The sequence below is a fragment of the Ostrinia nubilalis genome, chromosome 11 (assembly GCF_963855985.1).
Source record: "Ostrinia nubilalis chromosome 11, ilOstNubi1.1, whole genome shotgun sequence".
Taxonomy (NCBI): domain Eukaryota; kingdom Metazoa; phylum Arthropoda; class Insecta; order Lepidoptera; family Crambidae; genus Ostrinia; species Ostrinia nubilalis.
The window spans coordinates 4,569,380-4,595,635 of record NC_087098.1 but is presented as its reverse complement, the minus strand read 5'-3'; the positions used below and the strand labels follow the sequence as shown (position 1 = coordinate 4,595,635).

The window sequence follows — 26,256 nt, the reverse complement described above, 5'->3', positions numbered from 1 at the left end:
CACAAAATATTTCCGTACAAACAAAAGAGAGTTTTGACGATTACTCACAACCTTTTTTCTTGGTTGTTGCGTTTCAATAAGTTTATTTCCGTACGATTGAAATAATGCGACAGTCGAAGCTTGGCTGACATATCGCTTGATGACTTCCCGCAGAGTGCAAGAACAACTTTGACAACTTTTCCACTTTCCATGCAGAGATAGGGCTGTGGTTGGACTGGTAGCGAATCTGTTTCTTACCTTATTTAATATTTTAGATCATATTGACTTAGTATCTAAGTAGATTTAGCAATATGACAAAAAAATGTTCAACCATCCTGAAATAATAAGGCAATGACTTAGAGATATTGACTCGTCTAATTACAGAATAATATACCTATTATAATTAATTGGTAGGTATACATTTATACTAGTAATACTTTGAGTCAAAAGGCAAAGTCTCACTAAAACGTTAATACCTACTGAGACAAATTAGCTTTATCGAATTGTAAATTAAAAGGTTAATTTAGCAACAGAGACATTGGAATGTGCCTTCCTTTCGCAACAATGAAACAAATTTAACAGAACCCAATTTTCTTGGAAGCCGCCTTCCTAAAGTACCTAATTATAGGTCTTCTCTCAATTTATTGTCTCGAGTAACTTGTATACTTAGAGGACACTTAAACCCTCGCCCGCCAGCATTTGTATTTCGCGCCACATTTCCAAACAATTCGCCAAGTATTTTAGAAACGTCAGCGCCTATAATGAAGGTGTCATTCAGGGCTTACGAAAGCCATTGTGTTTGTCGCGGCGAAAACAAGCCTCGTCACTCCAGACTGGTTTTGGAGACGATCATTTGTATCGACCTTGAGGACACTTGGTTACCTTTTATCTGGCGTCTTTTGTTCGTGATTGAACCGCGGCGTCTACCTCAGGTTGACGCTTATTAATGACCACTGCCTCTATCCCGGCCTGAGGCTTATGGGAATTTCAAAAGTCGTTTCAATGAGATTGTCGAGTTTGCAATGGAAAATCTCAGAGCATTAAACAAAGGCGGATGAGTTGAATAAACGAGTACATACTACGATTGTGGAAGTAGGTATTAAGTATTACTTTTTATAGGTTTTCTTTATTGTAATAAAAATCAGTTTAAAGAATGGAAGAATGATTGCTTATAGGTAGTGAGAATATAATAGAGAATCACCCCTCTTAATAGTCACTTTCACCGATAGTAGGTACCTAATGTAAGTACGTGTATGTATAATCATTATGTACTTCAATAATACCTAAAGAGTTACAGCCAAACTATCTTATTCACCAACACATAATTTCCATCGTAAGTGATCCCCAAAACCTAATTAAAGACGATCCATTTGCCGGAGCCATTGATCTGAGAATTGTGTAGCGTCACCTTTTAAATGAAATTCGCATTTGCATAAATGGATTCAGGCTAAAAGCTTTATCCGAATGGCGCTGCATAAATAAAACAATCCATGGACTCCGACTGTCGATTCCTTTGCCGTCAATTCAACTGAAAAAATATTGTGAACTACGAGTACTTTGCGGGAATTACTGTAGCAGCCTTTGTTCTTCTTATGATTTCGTATAGTTGAGAGACTGATATTGTGAAAACAGAAAATATTTGATGGAGTATTCTTTAAATCGACATTCGAAACATATTTTGGATGTGTGTTTTATTTTCAACCGACTTCAAAAAAGGAGGAGGTTCTCAATTCGACCCGTATGTTTTTTTTTTTTTCTATGTTTGTTACGCGATAACTCCGCCAATTATGAACCGATTTGAACAAATCTTTTTTCGGCGTATAGGTAATACCTCAAGGGTGGTCCCATTTAAATTGAATAATAGAAAAAACAACCCCCAAGGGTGGAAAATTGGGGATGAACTTTTTTATACGCAATATCTCCGCCGATTATAAATCAATTTGAACGATTATTTTTTTTGTTGAATAGGTATTATCAAAAGGGTAGTTTCATGCGAATTTGAAGAAAATATTTCACCCCCAAGGGTGGAAAATTGGGGATGAACTTTTTTATACGCAATATTTTTAATTTTTAGTTTTTTTTTGTGTTCACGCATTTGAAGTCGGTTTTATTTTTTTAAAAAGTTAATTATAAAATGCCATACCATCATAATGTAAAAGTATCTACTTCCAACTGTAGACAATGTAAAAATGATATTAATACGATTCTATGAAATTGTTTTCTTCTACACTTGTGTAGCCTACCTCAAACATTTCTAATGGTATACAAGCATTATAACAAGTATACAAACAAGTATACAAGCTCTATTGAGACTTGTATAAATGCCTTGAAAGTGAAAATGCCTAGATGCTAAAAATTTTAATAAAATTGTCTCCTAATCTTTTTGTCAGAGCAAGAAAAATTTAAAATGTTTTCTATCGTCGCGGTCGTGTCAAAGCAGAGACAGCGGCTAGACTTATAAAGCAGCCATATTTGCCACGTACAAACAATTAAAAGCGTGCTTTCTTGTAAATCAAGTTCCCAACAATCACAAGAGCAAACCCCGCGGTCGGGATTCAACCGCTCGCAAACTTCATTCGGCAAACACTGAATGGGGGCACGGTAGTGCGCCGGCCAAGTTGGCTCATTTTATTTGTTTATTTATACTTTTTTATTTGGTAGGTACCTAAGGTGAACTTTTTTTTTTTTTTTTTTTTTTTTTATGCATAACAAGGCAGGTATTTGACCACAATCGCACCTGATGTTAAGTGGGATGCAGTCTAGGATGGTACATATCTGCCCTGTAAGTGCTTATTCACTCTCGCCTTGAACAGACATTTTGTAAAACTGCGTAGAAAACTGTTTCCTGCTTGTTAAAAGTCCTTAAAACGCGAGAAGTATTTACTGAGTGTCGTAGACATCATCATCACTTACCATCATGTGTGATTGATCAAAGTCAAACGCAGGTCTACATAATATGAATGTATGAAATTAAATAATACTAGACCTACTTTTAAATAATTTGTTACAATTTCAATCAAAAACTACTTGATAGATTTTGATGATGCTTTACAATAAAAGCTTGTCACTTAACAAGAGTGTCAGTTTAACACCATGTACATATTGTACATAAATGAATAACATACACGTAAAATGTTCTAAGAATTTATGAAGCTTGGCTCTTTTTACTTTTGTTCAACAGAACTTTGTTTGGTGTACTCACATACAATTACACTTTGAAATTGCATAAATATTCATGACTGTCGACGCATTTATTTATGTAAGTACTCGTATATAAACAGCAATAAACGTTCTTGTATTGTATTATTATTTCAATAATTAGATAATTTCGAATTAGGCAGTGCAGTGCTGAAAAACAGCACACTTAAACTAAATTTTAGAAAATGGGACTGAATGAAAAACTATTAACATTCTATTTATTGTGTTAAACATTCAAGACTATAATAATGCTTGAAGGGTTAAAATCCTTCAAAATATTCATCGATCGGGTCCTCTATTAGGGACTCCATATATGCGTAAGTATACCACCTACTTATAATACTCTTCTTGATAGATCCCGGCTCCGTCCCTTACTTTTGTAACGTTCTTTTATGTTCCCAAATCACTTCCTGACGAAATCTTTTCACACGACTCAGCATTTCTGTTGTATTGAAGGTTTTAATCGATAATATTGCGTTTAATGGCACGTTATGTATAATCACGTTGATTGATGACACATATGTATACTTACCATGGCATATTGTCTGGGCCCAGACGGACGTACTATAGCAAGTAAATAAACGACGTAGCTCTATCGATTGACATGCGTCCCGAGCCTCAATCCCATCTGATAAACAGTAAACCAATCAAACTAAAACTCTCTTTCTGTACACTGTATATACCCGAGTATACTCGAGTGAAAGTAACATATTGCAGATGCGCACAGTTTGCTTCAAAAATACGGAATGTGCATAGCTATTGTGAATAAATTGCAACTTGCCAATATTCTTGAAAACAATCCACGCTTCCGCCTGTTTAAAAATTAATCCCCAAATAATATTAAGATTTCTGTGTATTGTAAACCAACGAGTGCTATTTTAAGTGCCCGTTAAAATGTTCATTAAAAAAATTCTTATGCTCAATAACGCTCTCATAGTTTACGTGAGCAAAACAGCTTAGCCAGTATCATGAATAATTAAATATTAGTGGATTCATAATTTCAGTTTAATGTCTGATGCAAACATAAAATAGAATTAATGCTGTGCTTCATTTAGTTTTACTGACCATAAAGTCCTCGGTGGAGAGGAGAAAACAGACTTTGAATAATCGTATCAGCAGAATAATGTATTTAAAAAATAATAAAGCTTCAATATTATTATGCATAGGTCAAACGCTACCGAGATAGCCGGGTCATAATGATATAATTTTATAATCGCAATATATCGAGTTAGGGCCACTTTGAATGTAGGTATGTTTATGCTAAACTTTATAATGCCACGTTATGATTGTAATTATTGTATTATACTCGGTGTATTAAAGGGCCGGTAATTATTCACGTTTTAAGTACCAACATTATAACATAGTTTTAAGCTATGTGCCGCAATGTAATCAAGTCGTTCGTATTATTACGCGTCAACTTAGGTTTCCTAATAATTTTAGGCATTATGTGCTTAAACAATTTAATCATAAATGTAGATTTGAATTCATTTGAGGCCACCCTTTAATATTTGCACATTGATCTAAGCCCACAGTCCGTGCTTTTAATAAAACAGTGCAGCAAAAAAGGCGCGAACTAGCCTTTAGCCTTTAGTTTTCACCTCGGTTCTTTCCGCGAAATGAATATTCTGGAAACGTTCGTCTATTTCGACGCCAGATGGCGTTTTGAAAACGCGTCGCTACGGACCGAGCCAATTAAAGGGGCATAGGGGCCAATTTTCGTGCACCCCGTTTTTGTTGCACGTTCGGCTAGTAAGGGCGTTTCTACGGGTGAGCGGAATTTGACGTTAGACAATTTTGACTATTTTCAACTTGACTTGCTCTGGGCAGCCTCTTCAGAGGCAGTGATGTGTAAAGGAAGAAGCAAGACTTGAACACCTTCATAAATTATGGTTTTTAAGTCAGTAACGATTAAAGATACTCATGGACCTTAGTACCTTCGCATAACTCTAGAATTTAGGTGTTTATATGTCATTTTTCAGTTAGTAATGCATAAAGGTAGTATCTTTAGTACAGAGGGAGGATATACCTAATAGAAATAGGGATAGCATAAAAAACAAACGACCAAATCAAATATTTCTTATATTTAACTTTGTCACTTCTGTGGTCACTTCATAATTAATTTAAATGTTACATTGAGGATAATCGCTGGTCAGACTGGCCAACCCTGATGGCAGGTCTAATTCTGGAACTGTCTCTCAAGCGAGCGACAGTGCCCACGGCTGTCATGCTCGCCCGCTAGCCGATCGCTTCCAGAATTGCAACAGCGAAGATGAATTCACCGTTTGATTAATGTAGTTTCGGTGTAGCCGACTGAATGGGTTAGGTGAATAATTTAGTTCATTAATATTACTTAGTTTAGACCAGTATCTATGCCAAAAGATTTTTATACACGATAATTTCATAATACAAGTCAAGTGATAGAAAATCACTCAGGTTTATTCATCGATAAAAAGCATGTCCCCCACCAAAGCATTGCGCATTGTTTAAAACAATCACAATCTTCCATGTATTCTTTTCCCTTTGATACGTTTCTAATCACTTAGAGAAATTTTATTTTAAATGCGTCACTAAATTTATTTCTGCTGATGAATATCAGTCTGATCCACGGCTTTGTATTACAGCAAGTCGCTTTGCATATAAATCAGTCGCGTAATTTGAAAATACTGTATAAACCCACGAGGACTTTTATTCCCGAAAGTACAGACGACATGGCAGCAACACATTATACTATATTTTTTGCAAAACCACCCCTATTACAAGTACAAAAGAGCGAGTGATTCGCCGTCGTCGGTCCATTTTATTCACAGTGGAGAGCCGTCATCCCACGCACCGCACTTGACTGTAAGCTCTAGGTATGCAGACCACGTGAAACGCCCACGTTTAAAAGAACTCCACAAAGAATCATCTCAGCTCACTATCGACATTAAAAACATTCGAAAAACAAACGTGCGTTATTCATTCTGTAAATTCATCATCATCATTAATTTCAGCCATAGGACGTCCACTGCTGAACATTGGCCTCCCCCAATGATTTCCACAATGGCCGGTTGGTGGCGGGCCTGCATCCAACGCCTTCCCACTACCTTTATGTATGAGGTCGTCGGTTCACCTTCTGGGTTCTGGCCTCCACTCTAGAACCTTGCTGCCCCATCGGCTGTCAGTTCTGTAAATTTTATTGTTGTCTAATTTCATTTAAAAGGTTAATTGTTAATTCGAGTCGTACGATTATTTACACAGTCCCACCTGAGCATAAATAAGCCCGCCAAAATCCTGGCATTTATCTCTTTGGAGCACCTTCAAAACGCGTAATGAATCGCACAACATCCTCGCGAAGGATTAACCCGGTGCGTGTTACGGAATCACAAATCGGGTGACGTATGCCGTCTTGGAGGGATGCGTAATGCGTTGCCTAAAAGGCGTATTTTGATTTTATGGTGTTTGCAGCTACAGCGTGTTTTTTTATAAAAAATATTCACACCATTTTTAAATATAAATATTTTTATATTTCAAATTAGATAGCCACTGTAGTCAGTGATTATAAAGCACTTGTAGGTTTCAGTGTCTACAACAAAACGAAAGATATCCAATAATAAATATTATTCAGTATAAAAATATATTCGCCATTCTCATAGCGCTCAAAAGTTAGGCGACTCGGCCTATCAAAAGTAAGCAGTGTTTGAAATTAGACAACTTTCGCACCCTCAATTAGCGTGCGAATTTTAATGCTCGTTTCGTTTCATCGTCAACGATAAAATTCATTTTATTTCAATATCATTTTTTCGTAAATTCCTCCATCGAGGAAGAAGATTCGATTAATTTCCAACCGCGGTTAACGTGTAACGTTATTGTCTGAGATGCGATCAAGACGCGAGCGATCGATCGTGTCATGTGGAACTAAAAATAGACTCTATAGCGATGTGCAAGTGTCGAGAATAGATACATTAGTACGATAGTTACTCGTGGAATCGGCATAGTTTTTTATAGTATTTTTTCAAACTTTATCTCACTGAGTACTTTCTGAAAGATAATAAAGTTCTAAGTTAGTATTATGTGATATTACAACTGAATGGTTAAACGACAAGATAGAGAAGTAATGTTATAAGTCATATGAGTTGCAGTCCACTGCAATAAGTTTTTCTTAAGGACCGTCTAAGTTTCATAAGTTCTCAAGTGGATACCATATTATCACACAACACTACACAGGCAATCGTATTCAGCATTTCAGCTCCTCTTGCAGCTTGAGTTTTGCTAAGTTAAGAAAAAGACAGCTAGCTGAAATAATGTAATACAAACATTGAAAAAGCAAACTGAAAAAATGTCTTTCACGCCATAATTTACGCCATCATCACCCGGGCCGTACTCGAGTATCCATTTTCAGTATCCCGAAAATAAAACGCCCGCCCATCACTACGTCTGGGCGGATTACGTCAAAATGTTTTGTATCGCTCATCAGTTTGATGGCGGGCCATCACCTTGAACGGCCAACAAAGGAACCTTTATAGTTACGCATTTGATCGCGATAATGCTGCCACGATTTTTCCAAAAAAGCTCTTAATAAGATTAAAAGTATTGAAAATAAAAAATATCATTGCCTTTTTTTCATCTGAACTGAAATGTTTTCTAATAAAGTAATATAAAACTATATAAACCCACACGTACAATAAAATAAAGGTAGGTAGGTATACCTATAGCGAGTAGGTTAATAAATGTAATAAATATTTCATATCGGTTTACGATCATGTTTTAGTAGATATTATACGAATTATTATACGAGTATGTCACGTACAGACACAAAATTACCAAATTGATATTTATTATTCGTGTAAATTGATCATTCGTTTCAATGTAAAACCATTTTACGAGTATAAAAATAAACATACTTATTTATTAACTTTTTCAATTATTGTAAAGGATTTTTCTTGTCACAGCTAATCCTCTGAACCAATTTTAATTAATTATTTCTAGATAATAAAGGACTTCTTAGAAGGAAATACGCTTTCACAAAATGGATACTTACGAGAATTTGTATAAGGAAGTAATCATTTCTTACGTTAAAGTTACGAAAATTAATACTTTTGGTAAGAAAGAAATCGGTATAATCGCGGATCTAGTCATAAAGTAAAAGAGCCTTGAAACAAATTCAGATGTGCTGTGCCAGATCAAAATTCTCGCAAGCAAAACCACAGGTTAAAACTAGTGTATACCCATTAAACTAGCATACTACCCTCGTCCAATTCTCAAACAATATCAGTGCCGTGTGTATCGATGGGCCCCATCGCTCGCCCAAGTTGTATGAGTTGCTGCGAAACTGCATTACAGCAGCGCCTCGAAGGAAATTCAATAACGGCACTCAACCGAAACTGTGTCACAGCTATCCTGTACGTCTAGCACGAAAAACTTTAGAGTTCGAATTGTTTGCGTATTCGAATCATCCATCAGCAATCCTCAATCAGCCATCAAAAGACTTAGTACCTACGAAAACTACAACAGCGCCCTTGTGAACGTGTCGTAAAGTGAACTAAATATGAAAAATGGTTGCACGAAACTTATTTTGAAAATCAAAATTGTCACTTTATTGTTTCATTCGAAGGTTGAGTATCGAATTTTGTCGAATACGCAAACGATTCGAAGATCAAAGTTGTTCATGCTAGAGGTACTGTAGTGTACAGCTATCCTGCGTACACTATAGCGCAAACAGCCTAGTTTTATCTAGCTTTGTACCCTGTTATCAGAGAATACATTCTGAAATAGCGGACCCTGTTTTGGTTTCGGGCTAAAATAGTTTCGAAATCCGTGCGAAAATGTGTAGATACGTTTATTCTGAGCTGTTTAGATTGTAGTTTAAAATGAAGTTTGGTTGTGTTTTGCAATAATCGAGTCTAGTATTTTGTATAATTAACAAATAAGATGACTCCGTGGTTCATCAATTAGAAAATGAAACGCATGTTTAATACTTATAGTGATTAATCTAATTGTTAGGTAAAGTGTTACTTTGATTTCATATAAGATATAATTAATCTATATTAAAAAGCACGAACAGTATTAGGTATATTTGAGTACATGCCTAGTAAGCTTATCTTTAAAAAAGTACATAAAACTTCCCAAACAGACATTTATTTTATTTCACTGTGTGCTTAAAAATCTGCCCGCAGGCAGGCTTTGTCCCAGTAAGATTTCGATTAAAAAAGTCTTTATCATTAGCATTTAGGCTTAACTAGGGCTTTTGTGGCATTACCCCCTAACTGAACGTTTACTAACACAAATTTGGTTTTCCCTACAAAAAAACTCTTTATACGAGTATACAGAGTGTTTAAATTATTCACATCCTTTTAAGACTCTACACATAATACATAGTACCTTCCCCAAATATGAGACAAATCCAGTACGTATACCATACCATGAGTAGTCTTATTTAGTCATCCTGTATATCTAAAATCAACTTATTCGAACTATAACTACTCCGCCACAATAAATAAATACCAACTTCCAATCCTAATCTCAGTCCCGTATTATCTGTTAAACTTGCTCCATTGTTCCTTGGCATTGGCTACAACTAGTCCAACTATGGACAATGGCGGGAACTTGGCAAACATTTGATCTACGCAATGTACCAACTTTATCACTCCTTTGGAGCCAATGTTGTTGAGTTTATTCGACTGTTATAATATCGGGTGTTGGAATATGTTCTCATGGGATTTAATAAATTGATATTTATGGAAGTGCGAAATTCGCTATTCGATTTTAAGTGAAGTAGAGTCTAGAATCGTTCTTAAGTAACTCTTAAGCATTACTCGTATTTATTATCAACTAGCTTTTGCCCGCGGCTTCACCCGCGTGAAATTTAGTTTGTCACAGATCGTCATAAATCATAGCCTATATGTTATTCTGGGTTATAAACAATAATACTGTAAAGTTTCATCAAAATCCGTTCAGTAGTTTTTGCGTGAAAGAGTAACAAACATCCAGACATCCATACAAACTTTCGCATTTATAATATTAAGTAAGATACCTTGGTGTACCACTAAGGTCACAACTCACAAACCTTATGTTAGATTTTTTAGCCGCCCTGTAGGCCTAAGATGCGCGCATCGACAATGACATGATATGATAAGACAATTTTCGATCACGTAGATAATTTTATCATTTTCCCTAACATGGGACCATCGATAGAAAAGTCTATCGACCGCTATCGCGTGATAACCCAATTGTTGCCATATTAAGAAAAATTTGCGTTATTATGTTGGCCAACCTTGAAATATTTTAGCTCATTCGTTCAATCTCGTTCATTTCTGCTATTAATTCGGCTAAAACACATATCTTAAAGCAGTGAGAACGTCATTAAAAAAAAGTTATGTCAAATTTGTTGACATTACATGACTGCTTGATTGTATTTGTGTTTTTAAAATTGTATTTTTATGTTTCCAGTCTTATTTTTAATATTTCTAAAGTACGGAAAATATCAAACGAAGAGATAACCAAGTTAAAGAAAAACAATGAAGAATTCCTAATCATACCGACAGTATTAAAGAATGAAGTCTTCAAAATTAACAGAATAACCGAAGTCCGAACTATACCTATCCCATAATGCGAGGTTTACAGTAATTATTCAACGTACATGAAGCAGTCAGAAAGTTTATTGAGATTTGAGAAATAAAGTTACACTCATAAGTAGCAAAGTAAGTACCTAAAGTCTAAAATATTAGCTATACTCCGCACATCTTGATTTTCATAAGTAATAACACCTGATAAAAGGAAAAATATCTATTCCTACAAATAAGCTTTCATCTTCTTTCCTATATTTATTTCACATAGTTCTTTCACTGTGTAATAATATTGATGATCAACATTTTGTATGTAAACTTAAAATACAAATAGGATTAAGTAAATGTTTCTATTTATGAACTGTTTATGTAATTGTAATAATATAATTGTGTTTAAATAATATTCTTTTTTTTTTCAGACAGTGGATGAAGAAGTGTGGGATTATGAGTGATTATTTCATTCTAAAGCAGACATAAGCAAGTCTCGCTCACTGTCATGAAAATTCACAATAACAATCAGCAAAAAACTTCAAGGATACTGGCTAGGCTAACCAATTCATGGAATTCTGTTAGTGTTTGAAATTATCAATAGCTATTGTAAAACAAAAGTTTTCCAAATAAAGATTTTGTAAATAATGGTTGAATTATTTTGAAATTACACTGCAATAATGAATGAATGTAGCGGCCTGCGTGATGTCGGTCCACCTTGTGGGTGGACGTGCCACGCTGCGTATTCCAGTACCCGGCCTCCACTCCAGAACCTTGCTGCCCCATCGGGCAACATGGAAAGCATTACAGCAGTGGACGTCCTATGGCTGAGATGATGATGAATGAATTTATTATAATGGAATAAATTGTACAAGATTATCATCCTGTCACATTAAAGCCCTTAAAAAAGTCCAAACGGAGAAATTAGATTTATAGTAATGTGGAATGTATGTATGGTATCACCGTCAAGTTATAAAATTAGTAAAATTCATTTATTCTCATTGTTATTATAGCAATTTTTTATTGATTACATATCCCACCCAATGCTAATTTCTGACAATGACCTTGCCACTGTTTGAAAATAATGTAGACATAAGAAGCTCGGTCACCACATTCCGCCCCATTTTCAATAATTTTTACAAGATTATGTACAGATGACAGTAGGTACTTAAATCAAGCTAAACACTATGGGGTATCTCACGTTATTTGCAACTTAATATTTGTCTGATGTACTGTTGTTGACTGCCTACCTAAGTAGGTAAGTAAGTAATGGTTATTTTACAAGGTAGGTAATGTAATAATTAAATGTGGGTGGGACTGTGGGAGCACTTAGATTTTGCAGTTAATGATTATAAACTGTCGCAAGATTCGCCTCACATCCATTGCAATAATTACAAAATGCTGCTTCTGATAAACTCTTGAACTAAAACTCAATCTCCACCTAGAAGTAAAAGTATCACAAAGGTGCTAGATTCCTTTCTTTGAATTTTTCTAGCCTCAAATTAATCGTAAAATGTCATTTACCATTGTAAATGATAAATAAATAGAGTTAAAGTAGCTTGCAAAAAAGTTAATCTCCTATCGTCTTGCTATCGTGGGCAAGGATCGAGGACGATAAAAACACCACATCCTATCCTATCGTGATGTCAAAATATGATATAGTTAGCGCTTCATGTTAGGGCTTGCCAGGTTTATCACAAAAAAAAAAACAAATCTATCACTATCACATTTTGACAGATGACATGATAATTTTCGGGGTGCCATGTTAGCGCCGGTAGATAAAACGATATAGTGACGTCAAAATCGATATAACGCCGCGATAGCAGTTTATCACGGCGCGCATCTTAGCCCTGCTGGGCGTCTGAGATGCAGGCAAAATATTATAAGATATCAATTATCATGCCGTCTGAAGTACGGAATCCTATTTTATTTTTTTTGGAATCACTTTATTATTAAGTCTGCAATGTCCCAATCATACTGAAAACAATTAGGTATAAAAAATATTTTTCAATGTATAGGTATGTCCCTCCTAAGAATCGAACCCAGGACCCTGTCAACTTTCAAACCACTAGACGTGGCGTCACTCTGCTAATCGTAGACTTAACATTCCGCGACTAAGTGATTCTCGTCCCATCGACGGCATTTAAACGGACCCCTGATGGCTCTATCGGATTTTTACACGTCATCAGTTTTCGAGCACCCTTCATTTGCCACTGAATGGAAATTTCTTCAATGCGCACATTGGCCCCTCCTCCCTTATATCTGCTGACCACGCTTATTGCTTCAGCGAAAATACAGCTGAAAGTTTCAGGAATTAATTATGTATGTAGGTTACTTAGCATTTTTATAGCAGCTATCCATCTAGCATAACTAACTTTTGATCAGAAACGACTAAATGCGTACGTAATTCAGCTGAAGTTTCAGCATCGTTTTGGGAAAATGTTTATTTCTTTATTATGCTTCGATGTTTGACAAATTTAAAAATAATAAGCATGCTAGAAGTGACTACATGACTCTATTTTTCAATGTACCTAAATTATACATATCATGACCGGTCATATCAAAAATCACGTCTTGCATGACGCTTAAAGCGGTATTATAAAGCGGTAAATTGAAACTAGTTTCTGAAGTAGAAGACCAAGGCCCGTTTTCACAAACGTTGCTTGCTTAAGTGAAGCAGCAAATCGAACGCACAGCGCATAGAGCTCTATGATTGATTCATGTGTCACCCTGTGCGTCCACGCCCACTGTGAGAACTCATAGTAATGTTTCTAAATACGAGCGTATTATAATAATTCTTCCTTTTAAAGTTACAAATGACATCTTTCGTGCTCCAACAACAAACCATTATTAGTCCAAAATACGTCGCCGTAAAACAAAACTAATTAAGTGTACGCTTAGTAACGCTCTCAATATTCTCGGCGGCCTAATGGCGATGCCATTTGTTAGCGGTTTTATTGTAAGAACAACTTTAATTAAACGCACAACCCGTATTGATAAATTGTAGCTTGTTTAAGTATTATCTGGGAGTAAACTAAATTATATGTAAGTGATAGCGTTCGCTAAAGAAACCAGCAAGATTTTTCTATATCATTCAAATGCACGTCATCTCCAAACACTTGATAAATCCGATGGAAGAAAGAAGTATAAGGTAACACAATAATATTTAATTTATAGACAGACTCCATAAAGATCAAGTTTGTGAAAGAATTATTGGTCCATAAGCGCATAAGATGAAATAAAATGTTGCAATAAAAATATAAACAGCATTTCGAATTACTACCACCTTGGGCGTAGCTATTAGTGCTCACGTAAGTGCACTTACACTACTATTACTGGCTGGATCGTATATCGTATTCGCCATAATAACTTACGACCCGTGGAGTTATTACGTTAATGCAATCGTCACCAGTTGAGCGGTGTTTGCGATGCCGCTTCTGTGATAATTTAATTTATGCTCTTTGACAATTATGTTTCGTTCTTTGACAATAGATACATTTTCTGTTTGGTATTTCGCTGGGAAATTCAATGGGACATTCGTATGAGTATTCTTATTCTGCTTGCAAAGGACTAAGTATTGGGGGAGGCCTATGTTCAGCAGTGGACGTCCTATCCTATGGCTGAGATTATGATGATGATGATGATGAAAGGACTACCTATGCCTTAGCTTTTGAGCAGCACCATAATTTTAGTAACAATGTAATTTTTGTTAGATGAGAAATATAGGTTAAAAAAATCTCTCATAGCGGCACAACAGGACAAAAATTTTGGCATTTTATCGACTTGAAATAAGTACGACTTCGCAATAAAAAAAATAGTTCGTTGTACCTAATAGAAAACTTACAGACCAAAGCCTTATAAATATGGCAATAAAAGCAGTCTTCCTTTATTTTTACAGCCGATTCCAGGAAAGGTGTGATAAAAATTACGCAACAAAATACGGTTAATAACTTTGTTTTTGTGGAGCCAGCTCCTTTTTTGCTGTCGGTGCAAACGTAAAAGTGGGTACATGGCGAAATCATTGCCCTATAAACCGAATAATAAAAACGTTGTTTGTGTAAAATTTACAGCCTTGCGTGCCCTGGTCACTTTGTTATTGCAGGTCGGACGAGTCTGTGGAAGACACACGAGTTACTAAGCTTCGTTTTATGTAAGACAAACCAACTTGAAATGATATGATACTTGCTATTAACCAACAATTTATTAATAACAATAGCTAAGAATCAATAATGTTTATCTCAATTATTGGAATTTTCCGACGCACTAGACGTTACTCAAGTTATTTTAGTTAATATCTGAGGCTGAGTTGCACCAACTTACTTTAACGGTAACTATAACAATAAACGGTGCTTTTTGTATGGAGTTTGACAGATTGTTGACGTTTATCAAGTTAAATAAATTATCATGGTGCAACCCAGCCTTAATGTAAGCTTACTAACCATTATCCAACAAGTTTAACTTTTAGGTAGTCTTTATCTCCTGTAAAGTACAGAAAAGAGACATTTTGTCCGCACATATAATTTAAACGTTCCCATTATTCGAAATTAAAATATACTGTAAAATAACACTGAATCATATTTTTAATTAAGAGCTTCAATTTGTAACCAATTAACCCCAGATTAAAACCCCGAGCATTAAAACTGCCCACCAAGAATAATAATCTGAAAGGTCACATAATGTGTAGCTTCGTAATTTAATGAGGTACCTGCTTAATTACAAGGAAGAAGGCCATGTCCTATGTCCCATTAGTCCCTTCCGTGAACGTTACATGGCCCATATGAAACGGTTTATTAACTTAACTATATGTTCAAAGTCAATGTTATGTTTAAAGTTCATAAATAAATTGGTTGATATTTTTTTAAATATTATTTATTTAAATGTTCAAGCATCTGCAGTGTAATTGCTACCCATTAAAATAGCGACTGTAAATTGTTTGTGCCCTTTCGTAGAATCTCTTTTTTTTTTGTCCCAATTCCTATTTTCAGTAAGGTCTAAAACTTTTTTATTATTTGTTTCATTTATTTAACTCTCTTCATTACTTCTTCGTTATCTTCACACAAGCTGCTGCAACTTGTAGAGGGATTTCAAATTAAAACCAATTGGGGTCAATTATTAATTTTCTGCATTACCTAGATATTCAGTAATTTATTACTCTAAGGCTGAGTTGCACCACCTAACTTTGACCGTAATTATAACGATAACCGGTGCTTTTTGGAGTTTGACAGATTTTTGACGTTTGTCAAAGTTAAAGTAAGATGGTGCAACCCAGCCTAAGGCTGAGTTGCAACCTTATTTAACCGTGACTACAACCATAACCGGTGTTTTTTGTATGGACTTAGACAGACTTCTGACGTTTGTTTAAGTTACATTTAACTAAGTTAGTGCAACCCAACCTTAAGTAATTGACAATCGTATACTGCAATCACTAAAATGGTATTTGGGTTTATTTGCTGTTCTATTTAGACTGCAACAGTAAGCAACCCGTTTGATCATCTACTCAGTCGGATTTAATTAATAACAGAAAGGGATTCAAATTCTTGCCTTTAAAACCATCTCAGCCGTTACCGGGAATTTATTTCCCGTATTTTGCTTTTCTTGACTTTTTTCCCGTTTTCCTAATTCCTTTTCTAAGGAAATTTGATCGGTTTATTAAAATTTTAGCACGTGCTACTTTTTGTGGATTAAATTGCAACTCGTTTCTTTTTTAATTGTTTTTAAGAAGTAACGATTAAATCTAAATATTTATAATTAATTAAGCGTTTAAAATATCTTCTTCATACAGTTCAAAAAGTTTTCAGATAATCTTTGTAAGTTTTTGTTTAGTATAGGTACAATGAACAGGTAATTAATATTTAAATAGATAATGTAGATCTCTTTTATAAGAGTCTATCTTTGAGAAGTCACTTGTAATTCGGGAAAAACATCTCAGCGACATCCATTCCTTAAGTAGTCGCAGTAAAAAACATACAAATGTTCGATGAAATTTTTCCTTTTCGGGAAAAATATGTTTTTCCCAAACATTCAAATGAGACGAGTAACTGCATCCAGACAGTTGAGATATTACCTACTACAGTTGGTTTCTCTCTTGCGTAGCGGTCGGGACACCTTATTTTTCTGGAGGACTCGTGAAATCCTCTGACGTATGTTCAGATAACGCCGTCTGGTGTAACAAATGATTAAGTTTCCATTAAGGTTCCTATTATAACTAAAAAATATTATTTAAGTCTATAGCCATAATATTGTCATGTATTATTGAAAATCATGTAGAAAAAGATATTCTAATAATGATTTTGCAATCAGTATCCAAATTTTTAGGAGCGACTCAGAGTCAGTCTTAATCTATTATTTAAACTTAATCGATTTATGTAAAAAAAAAAACATTATTTTTTCATATTAACAGGTGTGCGCGATTTCTAAATTAGCATATGTGGATAATTTACTTCGTTCATAGAAAAATACGTACACACAGTTAACTGCAAAGCTTAATATACATAATGGTGCGCGAAAATAAGCCTTAACCTTAAAAAATAAGATATGGGCACCCGCGAATTAGATTTTCAATATTTTTTTCGCGAAAAATAATATCACGAATTAAAATAAAGTTTTATTGTTAAATTGTTCTAATAGAGCTTTTAAAAAAAATTGGATACTGATTACAAATTCCATAATAGCTAAGGCCGGGTAGCAGAGGAAATGGCGAAAATGAGGTTTTCATTTTTCATTTTTGAGGTACTAAACAGTAAAATTAAAGGCTAAGATTTTTATTGGGCATAGTTGAGGATATTTTCTAGGGCTATTAACGGATGGAAACACGATTTGATGAAGTTGACTCGATAGAATAAATTCCCAAAGTTACCTCTATTCGTTTTCTATTTATGGTTTTATTTTTAAAATAAGCGATTAGAGATTCTAAATCTTTTACTAAACTAAAGTTCAGAAATAACTTGAGGGCTTTTAACGGATGAAATTTTTATATTGCGTCTTATTTAGTTACTATGTTAAAAAATGTGGAAAAAATCGTCCATGACGGCTTGGACAATCTCAATCAGTCGCGCGGTGGCGCTTACGGAGGACGGACGCGTGTCAGTTTTTTGGTCGTGACAGTTCGCGATTTGTCAATATTTTTGACAATGATGACTTTGATGAGTCACAGTATAATAATATCAGTGTTACTGGAGAAAGCTTGAATTCAATTCAATTTTGTCTACCTATTAAAATTTAAATCGTTCGCATCCTTTTAAACGAAGACTCTACTCATGATACATAGTACATTCCTCAAATATGAGACAAAACCAATGAGTTAAAATTACATTTTAATAGTACCTACATACAATCGTCTTACACTCTTTAGAAGAGCACACTGACACAAATAAATAATAAAAAATACTGTCTGAGGTCTGTAGCTAAAGGTCTAAGCTGTGAGATAGAAGAATCTTCTAGCCAAAAAGATAGCAGATGCAGCAGATGTCAACGGATTTAAAACTGGAGTTCATGTGACTCCATGTAGACTTGAGTGTCTAGAGCGTCCCTTCCTCCACCATGTATAAGAATTTTCACAAAAATACTGTCTATGGTCTGTAGCTAAAGGTCTACGCTGCAAGATGGAAGAATCTTCTAACCAAAAAGATGGCAGATGCAGCAGATGTCAGCGGATTTAAAACTGGAGTTGATGTGACTCCTTGTAGACTTGAGTGTCTAGAGCGTCCCTTCCTCCACCATGCGTAAGAATTTTCACAAAAATACTGTCTAAGGTCTGTAGCTAAAGGTCTAAGCCGTAAGATAGAAGAATCTTATAGCCAAAAACATGGCAGATGCAGCAGATATCAACGGATTTAAAACTGGAGTTCATGTGTATCCTTGTAGTTTTGAGTCTCTAGAGCAGTGGTTCTTAACCTTTAAGTCATGAGGGACCATTTTACCAAATTTCTGTCTTGTCAGGGACCACCTCATAATCGGTCAAAACCAGTTTGACTGCAAAAATCAGTTAAAAGTGGTTTTGACCAAGGTGTGCAAGTGCACATCGTGGACCACTTGGAATGCCTCCAGGGACCACCAGTGGTCCGCGGACCACCGGTTAAGAACCACTGCTCTAGAGCGTCCCTTCCTCCACCATGCGTAAGAATGTTTCAAAAATACTGTCTAAGGTCTGTAGCTAAAGGTCTAAGCTGCAAGATAGAAGAATCTTCTAGCCAAAAAGATGGCAGATGCAGCAGATGTCAACGGATTTAAAACTTGGAGTTCATGTGACTCCTTCTAGACCTGAGTCTCTAGAGCGTCCCTTCCTCCACCATGCGTAAAAGTTTTCCAAAAATACTGTCTGAGGTCTGTAATAAAAGTCTAAACTGCAAGATAGAAGAATCTTTTAGCCAAAAACATGGCAGATGCAGCATATATCAACGGATTTAAGACTGGACTGGCACCACCTTGCAATGTCATCCTCTCATTGTTATCTGTAATGTAAATTATTTTTAAAATGTATTTAAAAAATAAAATGTTCGTTTTATTATTTCAATAATCTGACCTCTCAACTCAACTACACTACACAAACACCTTTGTTCGCAACTGTACTGACGAAACCTCGATATTATACCGTTCATTTAAGATGGCAAGCTTTTTGTTGCGGTAATGCACTCCAGGTAATCGTGTGTGATGCTTATTGCTCATAGTGATTTTCGATACAGAGCCCCGTACATACGTTATACATAAATTATGGAAAGAAAACACCCAGACCAATACAAACAAATATGTATGCAATTTTAGTATGATATTTTTATTTATTAATAAACAAAAAGACTGAACAAATTTGATGCGTGTACTGATTACGTGTATTTATTGATTAATGTAATTAACCACATGCAAAGCTTTGTGAATTGCAACAACTATAATTTATTATCCAAGCTCTAAATAATCGCTACTACGAGTAACTGATCATAAAATGTTTTTCCAATCGCTCAAGCTCCCGAGGATCTACCGATAGGTCGGGTGACGTAATCTTGAAATTCTTTTAGCCGGCACGGAACTTCCGGAGAGTCGGGTGACGCCACGCCTCTTTGAACCGTGTTTACTTTGGCAGTTATATTCTATGTTTATTCGATTCTAAAATATATTCCCAAAAATTTTGAAAGTTGTTTTAATTTGTATCACTTGGATATGATTTGTATTAGAAAGTGCTGTGAGTGTGACGCTTGAACGGAAGGAAGTCAACCTAACCTAACCAACTGCGTATTTCCAAACTGCGTATTTCTATACTGTGTAGCCGCGAGAGCTCTTTGGCGCGCTGTCTTCGGCGAAGTATTGCGCGCGCAGATTTTGACAGCGCGAAATACCTACTTTAGCAGAAATACCAAGCCTTAAGTAAATTAATTAAGATTCTTCAGAGAAATGTACTTTTTTTAATTATATCACGACTCAAAATACGTATTAAGGACTTTTGAATGTGATTGAAATGCTACTGCTCTGTTAGTAACGAAACGTTGAAACGTGAATTACATTGAGGTAACTCAGCGGAAAATTCCCGTTTCCTCTGTTTACAGAAATATGAACATTTTGACCGTTCCCGTTTCAGTTCAAGCTTCGTTTACTTATATTACTTGTTTTATACGTTACCGAAATTGTTTATTATATTACTTGTCAGAAGTTATGACTTTAGTTTGATTGTTTGTGACTCTTGGCTTCAAGGAATTGCTATGGTGAAACGAATGGTGGGCGTGCCCTGACTATTGTGGGAATCGTAAAAACGAAAGCTATTTTGTATGTGAAGGTTTTTACTATTTTATCGTGCACTCGTCATTGAGAGTAATAAAGTTAATAGATGCTAGTCGTTTGAAGATGGTTTTAGAGCATCGTCAATTGCAAAATAAAGTAACAAATCCTAGTCCTGAAATACATAAATATGTATGTACTTAATATGTATGTAAGTAAACCCCTTTGCTTGTGTTTGTATCTGTCTTGTTGACTAGCCTAAAATATCTATACAGGGACTGCTAAAGTCTTAGGCTGGGTTGCACCTTCTTACTTTAACTTTGACAAACGTCAAAAATCTGTCAAACTCCATACAAAAAGCACCAGATATCGTAATAGTTACGATCAAAGTTAGGTGGTGCAACTCATCCTTAATGTCTCAAAGTCTGAAAGTTAAATGATTTCATTCATTTTTCCAGACATCAATTTTATTGCCCATCAATATGACCAGTAAGTCAAAAATGATGGATGTAGTAAAACCTAACTACAAAAGACTCCTGTCGCCGGACCTCCTAAATCATGGTGTTCACAACTCGTGCCCACATCTCTATGTGCCCTTCATATATTAAACGCCTTTACATCTCGTAAATCTTTACAAAGAAAACGAAAATGGATTTACGAAGGCAAAATGCGATAAGTCATGCCAGGGATGTCAACCACCAGAAAAGACAGCGAAAACAAATCCATATTGCTTTTATTTACAAGAAATTAGGGCAAACCATCAAAACAAATTCTATTAATATACTTTAAAGAAGTATTAAAAGCCACAACTTTATATAAAATACTCGTGCTTATCACAGTAACATAATTCTCCCTACGATTTCAATCAGCCTACCGTTAGCATTGTAGTCTGGTACACGAACTACCGGGTTTGTCGATCATTTTAACTTACACTACAATCACTACAAATTATTAGCCTTGACGATTTGATTAAATTATAAACTGGCAACCCTAAAGCGCGGCTGGCCTACAAAAGTGGGCCCTACAAGAGAGGACTTTTGACATATTGCTTTGATAATACAGTTATTTACAGAGAACCCGTCAACTCAAGGCGGGCCGGCCCATTTAGAAATCACTAAATATTAGACTCTTTCAATCATTTTATCGTTACTTCAGACTTCCTTAGATGACAGACGCTATTCGAATATTTTTTTCTTTGAAAAAAGTTTTATATTTTAACTATTGCGAAACTCAGTGTTCTTACTCTACTTTCCCACTATCTTTTAAGGTTCTTTTGTATTGTATAAAGAACAATGTAATTAAAACTTTTTATTAAAAAACAAAGAATTGAAATTACTAGCCGACTACAGATTTTGTAACAGTTGCCTACTTAAGCTTCGGCCAAACCAACGCGTGCAGCTCGCGTCGGCGATGGCGATCACTACGCGTGCATAGATCGCCGCGACCAATGACAGGACGCGTTGTTGTGAACTCATCGCTACAAATTCATACACGACATCTGATCGCCATCGCGCACGTAGGCTGCACGCGTGGGTTTGGCCGAACCTTTAGGCGGGTTAGAATCGCGCTGACCGCTCGCTGACCGCTCGCTGATCGTCGGCGCTGACAGATCAATATGTATGTAATTGAAGAGAACGTTCCTGAGTGACGCTGATCGCTCGGTGCCGACGCTTCATACATTTCGGCTGTTAGCGCTTACGGTCAGCGAGCGTCAGCGTGATTCTAAAACCAGCCTTATATTTTACAATTCCCCTGCCGTGGCTCGTAACAAATAACTCCAGGCATTTACCGTGACGCAGATGACACATTTCAGCACATCCGCAGGTACAGGCTGTACCTGTACCGTACAGCACATAAACATTAACCGTGAAATACGATAATTACAACGAGTGCCCGCCATTAATTCCTCCGTGTCGTTTGCAAAATGTTTAAATTCACACAACGGGCAAATTTGGATGACCCGTCATTTTGGATTGACTCGTGCTGGCTCGCGGTTTTGCGTGAGAGATTGCTTTATTAATGTACACTACGCTATTCGACTGATTTCAATAACCTCTGAAATCTGCTGTCGCAATGTAACGGCAGTTGGGGGAAGCCTATGATCGGCAGCAGTGACAATCGTAGGTACGAGTATGTCAGAAGAATTGAATCTTCTCTAATCTTCATGTAATGCTAAAATTACCTTACTCATTTTAAAAAGGTTGTAGTGTAGCTCTACAAAAATCAGGGAAATAACATTGGTCATTATTTTAAGTAGAGGGACGTTCGAATTTTTATTATAAATGTTTTGGTCATATTCGTAAAATACTAACACAACAGACCAAAAAAACACATTGAGACTACCAAGTATGTAAATGTAAATGACTCAAGCTATAGGTATTCCTAGGTACAATGTCATATCATGTCATGTCTGGTAAACTGAATTTTAAGCCAATATTTAAGTAAGAAACGAAGGTATTTTTCTCAAACCCAGACTCTAGACAGGCACCTATAATTGAGTTTTACATATGTCTAAGTCGGAGTTAGCAGTATCTATGATTACAAATCTCACACGAAAGCATCTTGGGTTTATCTTCAGCTTATTTGAAGCAGCCAAATTGCAGTGCCTCGTGTGGAACGATGCCCCAGGGACAAATATGAATTCTTATCAAAACTTCGTTGTTCCTTTTCTGCAGCTAATATTTCCATGGGGCGTGAAATTAAGGGTCGGATGTAAAAAATAAGACTTTATATTTTTTCTGTTATATATTTTTATTGCTACATTTTCAGGGCGACGTCAAGGTACCATAACTTTCTTAATACATATGATTAAATCAGTCATCGTTCAAATAATAAAATCTAGAGTCAAACCTCATCAGGTACCTACGAAAGCCCAGCCTTATATTCCAACAACTACCTCATTTCAAAGTTTTCAGTGCTATGTATGTACCTATACTTCATCAGAGAAAGGATTAGGTTTGAATTTCTGAAAAGCCATTTTTTTCAGGAATGCTTTGGTATTATCGCAATACAGATACTTAGGGTGGGTTGCACCATCTTACTTTGACAGTAAATATGACGATAACCGGTGCTTTTTGTATAGAGTTTGACAGATTTTTGACGTTTACCAAAGTTAAAGTAAGATGGTGCAACCAAGCCTTACTGTGTAATACACCTGTTCTTACTAGGAGCTATACAGTAGTTGGTACTACGTTATTTTCATTATTTTTAGGTATTACATACTTCGAGCACCTATAGAAATTGCCAAGAAACAAAAATTTAGGGCTTTCAACTACAAAAACTATTATTTACTTTCACCCAATGCAAAAAACAAACAATAATCCCCATAATTAATCTATATCATTTCCCTTTCATTATCATGCCATACATGGCAGACCGCGGCCATTCCCAGTCAAATCCTCGATATATTTTATCCCGTTGTGCGCGGTTGCCGGACTACCCTGACGAATGTGCCTAATAAATATATGAGTCTTCTCCCTTTACTTGAATCAGACTGGTTTTTACATAATGTTATCCAAGGGTAAACAAAGAAGTTTATATTTAGGTAATGGCTTTTAGGTATGGGATAGCTATTGTTATAATTGTAGGTTTTAGTGTTTAAGTTAATTATAATACTATAAATAAAGGGTAACATGTACGTACAGTATAGGGTCAGTGTAAACTTAAAACACAAAGGTTATTGTTTCTGAAAAATTTCTACTCTGTTTCCAACCATGGTTTTCCATTCACATCATTCTTACGATATTGAAATGGAAATTTTTATATGAGTCTCGATAAAAGTTGTTCTCAAAGCACGAAAACGTCACCATCTCTTATTTTCAGGAATTATACGAAGTGTACCATTTACATTGTATACTAGCTACTACCCGCTAAATTATGCTAACTACCTCGTATTACGACCCCTGAAACCCCCTATAACCTTTACCCAGTATATAGAGCTAACTGTATTATGTATTTCCCAGGTCTAACAACGCAGTCAGAAAGTAAGCGCCGATTTAACACTAAGCATGACCCTAGTACCAAAATCCATGTAAAATCATCAATACTTACTATACATTTTTACCCCATTAGACCCATTGTACGTAGATTAATTATACCCCTTCGACTAGTACACATTTCTGAACACACACTCCATTTTATTCTAAATACACTTAGTTGCAGAGAATTATTCAGAAAAACACTTTCAATTTAAACATGTCGATAGGAAGAATACAAACTGCAACTAAGTGTATTTAACTTTTAAAACTTTTCTCTCTTCGACGCCCGCTGCAAACATTTAGCATGTACCCAGTGAATAAAGAAACTGTTTTAACGCAATCTGTTTTCGCTAGCTGATCGAACACTGATTTAAAACGGATTCTGTTCGGATAAATGTATGAATTTGTCGGCGAAATCCAAATTTCGACGAGAGCAGAATATATTTTCTGCAAGATAGTATATTTTAGAGTTGTTAAGTAAAGGAATATGCTGGCAGCAGCAGAGTTACGAGTTAACTAAGTCTCTCGTAAAAAGGTAAATCAGTGTTCAAGCCGTGAAGTTAGATAAGAAGCTGGCGCTCTCTGCTCTTCGGAACATTATTATGAACTAAAATGTAAAATATAATTTGTTTTCAAACAACATTGTTGCCTTTGACAGTGATAATAATAAAACTACTTCTTATGAACATAAAACTACTCCGTAAAGAACTTTCAGCTCAAATAAAAAGGTAATTCAGCTAGATATTAATATTGCCACTTATAATACTTTATGTCTGTTGAACTATGACTTAGTTTAACTATCTTTGTATGAAAATGGCATGTGGTAAATTATTGAAACTACGATTATATTCGAGTCAGAGGGCGCCAACAGTTTCACGGTTCAAGCTATTATCTCAGACAAACTCTCAGCAAACATTCGCTAATGTGCTGAATGTCTGAGTCGGTTTTATGAACTGTACTCGTGTTCGCACTAGACACTTAGAACGTTCGCATGACGTAGTTTGATTACGAGTAGGGTTGCCATTTGTGTGTCCTCATTTCTCTTGGGTGTCCGATGTAATGTAATTTTCACAGTATTATCTTAGATGTTAAATTGTAGATTTAAGTTTGGATAATTTTACTGCCTGTCTTAAAATTAAAGAGTTTCTGAGCAACAAGTATTAGATTAAGAATACGTAAAGTATGAACATTTGAAGGGTGCATTTCAAAACAATATTATTGTTTTTACCTAGTAAATTCAACATAAAATGTATTATGATGATTTACAAATAACATGAATATTGCATAATTATTGACAAAAACTTTATTCTGTCTTTTTGTTGTGCACCTTTCAAATGGTTTTGATGCAAGTACTAATATGATATTTTATAACTTTTGACAACCTTGTCGATCGATGGCGCCAACCACAGTTCACACCGATCGTTTCCCTGCCACCACTACACATAAATACTTAGTCGTGATTGTGTTAGTAACGCCCGTATTCACAAACGGAGCTTGCTTAAGTGAAGCAGCAAATCGAACGCACAGCGTTTAATAGAGCTCTGTGATTGGTTCATGTGTCACCCTGTGCGTCCACGCGCACTGTGAGACCTCATAGTAATGTTTGTGAACACGGGCGTAAGTTTTACTATAGTGTCTTATTTACAGCGCTACGTGAGGGAAATAATGCTCGAGACTTTAGTGTAAGTACTAGAATAGTTTATATCTTATGTACTTACAAATACTTAACGTTCTTCAAGTTTACAAATAAGATAATAAGGCTGAATTGCACCACCTAACTTTAACGATAACCGGTGTTTTTGTATGGAGTGTGACACATTTTTGACTTTTGTCAAAGTTAAAGTAAAATGGTGCAACTCAGCCTAAGTAGG

The 26,256-nt window shown here is 35.7% G+C and overlaps 1 protein-coding gene and 1 long non-coding RNA gene across 2 annotated transcripts in view; both read left to right on the top strand.

The window, feature by feature from the left end:
- LOC135076144 (Kv channel-interacting protein 4) overlaps positions 1-26,256 on the top strand; it is a 194,991-nt gene that overhangs the window by 85,003 nt on the left and 83,732 nt on the right. The window lies entirely within an intron of this gene.
- Positions 10,746-11,354, top strand: LOC135075838 (uncharacterized). The gene is made up of 2 exons (XR_010258124.1): positions 10,746-10,853; positions 11,138-11,354. It is a non-coding gene; the product is annotated as an uncharacterized LOC135075838 (long non-coding RNA).